The following is a 6,484-nucleotide window of genomic DNA, read 5'->3' as shown; positions in this document are numbered from 1 at the left end:
TTTTAAAATAATTTTCATTTATATAAATGATCAGAGATAAGTTATAAGTGAACAATATATGGAAATACAATAACTGAAACACTGAAATATTTAAAAATGCAATACTGAATGTTAACGCCAGAGTGGTTTTATGATATTTAACACAAAGAAAAAAAGAGCTACATTAGACAAGACTTCAAAGAAGATAAAAAGGATTTGGGCATTACAAAATACCAGACACTTATAAGAAGAACTGAAAATATCTGGTCAACTTCTTTCCTTTCAATTTTGGAACATTTTTTTTATGTTGAAAGAATATAGTTGGCCTAAATATTGCCCCTAAAAAGTGGCAAATTCTTGTACAACATACACCAAGAAAACTGCTTTTGATTCAATTATTAAGACAATTTAATCATTGAAATCAACAATAAGAAGAAATTAAGCTTCAATTATTTTATAATCTAAACAGAGAGAAAGAAAAATGTAAGTATAGTAAGATATGAGTTGATGTTTTCATAGTTATTTTAATGCAGGAGAAACAAATATGTATATTGAATTATTATTTGGTCCTATTCATTTCATCAAACAGCACCTGCTTTGGATAGTATCTAAACCACAAGAGGAGACAATCAGATTGTTTCAATACAAAGCAGTATTGAACCACTGAAGCCCATGAAATGACATAACTATAAACCAACTGAGGATTTAATCCATGCTATTCTGACCCTAACTCTGCAACAAATGCCACTCCTCAATGCGTATCTGAAATAACTGCTCGATAACGTGCCCAAGAATAAAACTGTAAAAACTGTGAAAGTCATTTAGAACCACAAGCATTTTAGAACCACTGGAGATTTTTCAGTGAGATTTTCATTATTTCTAGACATGGGTGACTAAACCACTTGGAGATTTTTGAAAAATACCCCTGCCCCTCATCACTTATACACTGTGGGTTCCGTAGGAAAGTCAGGAACTGACCACAGAATGCAAAACCTTTTACCTCTTCTTCAATACCTTGCATATAATTCAAATTAAATGTTCCCTTCTCCTAATGCAAGAGTAAACTGGGCTACCAGGAGGGAGCTTACACAAGCTTAAAATAATACCTATGTACAAAACCCTCACATTTTAGAAACACAGTGGGGGAATGCGGGGAGAGGGGAGATGCCTCAAGGGTTTGCTGAGAGGGGATGTAGTGTGAGGAGCGGTTGTTTCTCTGTGTTACTGCACCACAGGTCTCATTTAGTAACATGTAGGTACTGATCACAGAGCAAGAGGCAAGAGAGGAGGTGCTCCTGCCAGGCCCTCGACTGGAATTCTCAGACAATGTGAGGTGAACCCCAACTTTGCCCAGGGCCAGAGAGCAGCCACCATATTTCCACAAGGTCTCCAGTAGGAGGTCTACGGAAGATGGAAATGTGACAGTCTAGTTGTAATCAACTACACATAAAAAACAGCAAACATTTTCACAAAGGTCAGTAAGCTGTAATCAGGGTGTTGATCAATCAGTAAAAACATTTGTTAACTTACATTTATGATTTCAATTTAATTCTCGGTGGGTAGGTGTCTTCATCTAAACTAGGACACCTTTCAGCAGCATAAAATTTCTCTCAACGCAAAATATCGGTGTTGCTCTCTCACCCTTCAGTCCCAGACCATTATCTGCTTTCTGGATAAACAAAAGCAGCCAACATATAACTAAATATAATTGAAGAAAGAAACTTACTTACAAAAATTTATTCCTTAGCATGGCCCACAGAAATTAAGATGTGACTTTCAGAAAGTTTAAATTACGTGTCAATACTGTCAGTTAAAAAAAAAAAAATTACCCAAGCAAGCCAAAACATTATACTTCAAATGACTGAAATAGGGGCTTGGATGATGTGCTTTGGTAACTCATCAATGCAATGTTTCTGCTATATTAAAAAAAAAATCAAATTATTCAGTGTATTCTAAATCAGTCAGTCACTTCAAGGTATAGGAATATCACAATTATTGAAAAAGGCCTTGATCCTGAAAACATTTATGTCTGTGAATTTTTAGACAAGTGAATAGTCTTTGTAGGACTGACCTCTTACTTTATGTTGTTCACACATATGAACTTGTATGCACGATCAGAGACTAAGGCAGAAATACACATTTACAAGCTATCAACATTTTACCTAAAATGTCTCTTAAAACAGATTCAAAATCATTACCAGCTGTTTCTTATTTAAAGCTTCATATCAATCTAATAGTATAGATAGTTTTACACAGAAGCAAGGTACCTGAAGTTTTCATCCATTTTGCCTCCAGTTCAAAAAAAAAATAAACCTAAAAAGTCAACTTAAAACCAACGAGATCATTTATACCCATATCAGCCCCTTCGCGTTAGAAACACTCCAACTATGAGAAATCGCAATGATAGCATGAATAAAACATCACAGATTTTATTGTGTAATATATTTTATAAGGTAAAAAGTTATATCTAATCAGTAATGACAGCCTTGGATCCTAATGGATTCATAATTATTCTACATCTAAGAAGGAAAATGTTACATATGCTCAAAAAGTCAAGATTTATATATAAATATATATATATTTCAACCAAGAACTGTTTTTTTTATATATATATATTTGAACAAATGGGCAGCTTTCAACGGACGACACTCTGAAATAAGCAGTGCTTTTGTTTGCATTTCCAGATTAATATGCATTCTGATAAAAGCATGAAATGTTATCACTAAGCTGTGCGGCTCTCTAGACCTACCACAAATATACTATCTGGAAAGAACTGGGTACTGAACGCAAACAGTCTGCTGCCTTCCATCTACTTATCACTCTCCTGTTTCAATATTTTTTTTCTTTGACTTTGCCCCTGTATCTTAGCAAGTGACACATTCCCCACTAGAAACCACATTCATGACAAGTTTTAATACTTAAAATCAGAACTTGTGTCCATTCTGCACAGAAACAGTACCTGGAAAGCATACATTCATGCAAAATCCTTTTTTTTCTGCTTTTTCCAATACACACATTCTTTTTTTGTATCATGGCAATTTTAAAATTGTTCTATGCAATTTAAATAAGATTTCCAAAAACAGTAACCTTTTACAGGGATAAATCAGAGCCTTTCCAGTTGACAAAGTAATTTGGGAGGGACATGCAAAGCACCTGAAAAAACACACTGCGTAGAAAACCATTTTAACTATAGCAACAGCACTCACTGCATAATGTTATAAGGAAAATTATGCAATTAGGTCTCTTATCAGACTTATGAAAATTCAGATTTATGCCATTTGGGGGAATAAAAAAAGAAAAATCATTGTTCACCATATCTCCCTTGAACACTACCTAGGGGAGGGGAGTGATGACCAGACAGCAAAAATTAAGAAGAACGTGTCCCACCTTACGCCTATTCTGCCAATCTGTCGTGGTTGTTCTTCTAGCTCCATAGGTTTACGTGGGGGTTTTTTCCTAATTTTTTTCTTTTTCCTTTTTTTTTTTTCCTGACAAGTAATACAAGACAGATTCTTGCCTTCTTAGGATCTTGCAATCTAGTTTAGACATAGCACGTCAAGTGGTGATGAAAGAAGGTTAGGGTGGGTTTGAAAAGATGAGGATTCCAACAGTAAACGATGCAGAGACATCAGTTTGGTAATGTACACATGTTTTGCATGATTCATTGGACCAAAATGGCCAAAGGAACTTAAAAAGCTGTCAAAGGCATCTTTACCTCTGACCTACCTAGTCATCCATCTGCTTCCTCATACTGTCAATCAAAACCCTCCCATCCTTATCACTATTCTATTACACACATTTTCCACAACCATTTCTCCTCCAGCTCTTAAAAAATATCTTAGCAAACATTTCAATCAGTCATTAAAAACCTTGTTAAAATATGCAATGTGTCATCAAATATGCATAGCGTACTCGTGCAAAATCTGCAGAGCGTAAATCACTGTATTACATTTGTTATAGTATTAATGTGAAACATCGTAGAAAGTATTACCAATAAGAACTTTAAAATACTTTCTACAGATCAGAGCTGAATTTTGTGTTGTATTAAATAAAGCAAAGAAAGGGCAATTGAATAATTATTTTACACAATAATTGTATTTAAAGCCCATTCAGCATGCCTAGAATAATAATACTAATTACACTTCACATAAAGTTCATGCAATTAGTTGCTGTTCTAACAAATTCATACATGGGGGTTTGCTTCAACTAAACCGAGCGTACTGCAATTTATACACACCGGGTCAAAACCCCTGTGTTGGGTCCTTGGTGAATGCAAACACTAACGTGTTAGTAAACATGTTTAGCAGATATACAGGTGCACTTCTAAAAATAATAATCTAAAGAATTATAATAGCAATAAAATTACCTACCGACAGGAAATAGTCTTTTTAACTTCTGCAGCCCTTATCTCTTCCACTCTCTCGCAGAAAGAGTTATGGAATTATCCTGTCGAAAAAGTTACGATATAACATCAACCACTCACGCACGGGAAAGAATTTTGTTCGGACCTGTCACACATTACGTATTTGTTCCAGACCCGCTGGATAAGCCCCGCTAAACAAGACCTGGCGGACCCCTCCCCGAGGAGCGGTGTGCCCGGGGTGACTCCCCGGCGGGCAGCAGCCGCAGCGGGGAGGCGGGAGGGAACGCCGCGGTGCCTCGGGCCTCTCCCCTTGTCCGCTCGGGGGGCAGTGCATCGGAACCGGCAGCGGCGGGGGGAAGGGGGGCCGCTTTTGCCGGCCGAGAGCGAGAAAAGAGAGCCAGGAACATGCCATGATATATTTAGGGTGCGGGAAGCCCCGGGACAGCCGCACTGAGGGGCAACCGGAGCCCGCGGGAGGCAGAGCGGTGCGGGCGGTGCGCGGGGGAACTCGTGCGTCGCCCCGGCCTCTGCTGCTCGGGGAAGGCGGCTGGGGAAGGGCTCGCACCGCCCGCGCTGCTCCCGGGGCGCTCCGAGGGCACTGCCACGACCCTCTCAGCGAGGGCGTCCCGGGGCAGCAACCGTGAGCCCGACGGCACTGCGGGGCAGCCGGCCGCCGCCCCCAGGTTTGGTGGCCGCGGGCCCCAAGGGGCGATGTGGGCGTGGAGGCGCTGGGGGCGCAGGGACTCCGCACCTCGGGGGGCGGAGGAGGGGAAATGCAATTGGGCTGCTCAGGTGCCCCCCGTCAATACTGCGACAGGACAAAATACCCCTGACAACTCCGCACCTGCGCTTACCCACCGCGGAGTCAAGAGTAAACCCGGCTTGTTATCTCCACCCCCCGAGGACTCGGCCCCCGCGGGTAGCGGGCTGGCGCCTCTCCTAAAGCCCACAGGTGGGTGACTCTCAAGGGGGCAGCGTCCCGGGGCGGCTAGCACGTGCGTGCTGCAGGAGTGGGGGCTCAGCTCCCGCGCAGCGGGGCAAGGCTGCCCCCCGAAAGGGCGCCCGCTCTTGGGGCTACGCGGGGCTCCGCCAGCGCTAGCTCTCGCCCCAGGGAGGTGAGGGCAGGCTGCGGGCGGGCAGTGCTGCGTCCCTCCCCTCTGCTCCGCCAGCAAAGGCACCCCACGCCCCGCACCAGGCACCTCTCCCGCCTGCAAAGTGCTGTAAGGGTTTTTAAGCGTCAAACACGGGGATAGTTACAAACCTCTCAAACCTGAGGGGGTTTAATCTCCCTCTTTCTCCGACTACAAACCTCCACGCTTGGCCACGTCGTGTAAGCACTCTCCGCTACGCTCTTCCCCCCCACCAAAAAAAAGGACAAACGCGGGGCAAGCCGACCACCTCGGTCAGGGAGGGCAGCGGCAGGACTCCCGCCCCAGAGCCTCGCGGAGAGCTCCGCCAGCCTCTTCTCCTTAGCCGCACCCGATCTCCTGCTTGCAAAACGGCGAAGTGCTTTTTCCAACACGACGTTAATGTTTTGCCAGGTTTATTTTATTTGTTATACACAGACGATACAAACGGGCAAAAACCGAAACATTTCTCAATGGAGCATGTACTGGTATAAATTATTCAGTTCCACAGACGTAACAGAACAAATATAAAAATCACAACATTCGATTTACAGAAGAGTCAAAAATATACACACGTTTATGACCCTGAATTTCTATTAGGAAATTTCCCCATCGAGTGTAATCTAGACTGAATATTTAGCCTGATGCATATTTCAGTTTGTAATTGGTGTTTTTTCCATATAAAAATGTGTTAATTGTATAGATTTGCTACTCAAAATTCGAAGACTTATTCTGCTTCACCGGGGGGAGTCCTGGAGGGATATTATTTCTCCTTCAATAATGTAATAAGAGGTTTACAGGAAAGATCACTCTTACTTTCGATGTGCATTTGATTCCCCAGGAAGTCAGATCTCGGTCAGCTACTTTATGAAAAAGTCAATTCCAAAACTAAATGCAGTAAAATATACAACTCACAACTCATCTTCACTGGACTACACTATGGTTACCAACAATTCAGTCGTCTATATCTTTTTTCTTCTTTTTTCTTTTTTTTTCCTTTTTTTCCTTTTTTTTT

The sequence above is a fragment of the Manacus vitellinus genome, unplaced genomic scaffold (assembly GCF_001715985.3).
Source record: "Manacus vitellinus isolate BGI_N305 unplaced genomic scaffold, ASM171598v3 scaffold_22_pilon, whole genome shotgun sequence".
NCBI lineage: Eukaryota > Metazoa > Chordata > Aves > Passeriformes > Pipridae > Manacus > Manacus vitellinus.
Note: the sequence above shows the minus strand (reverse complement) of the source record.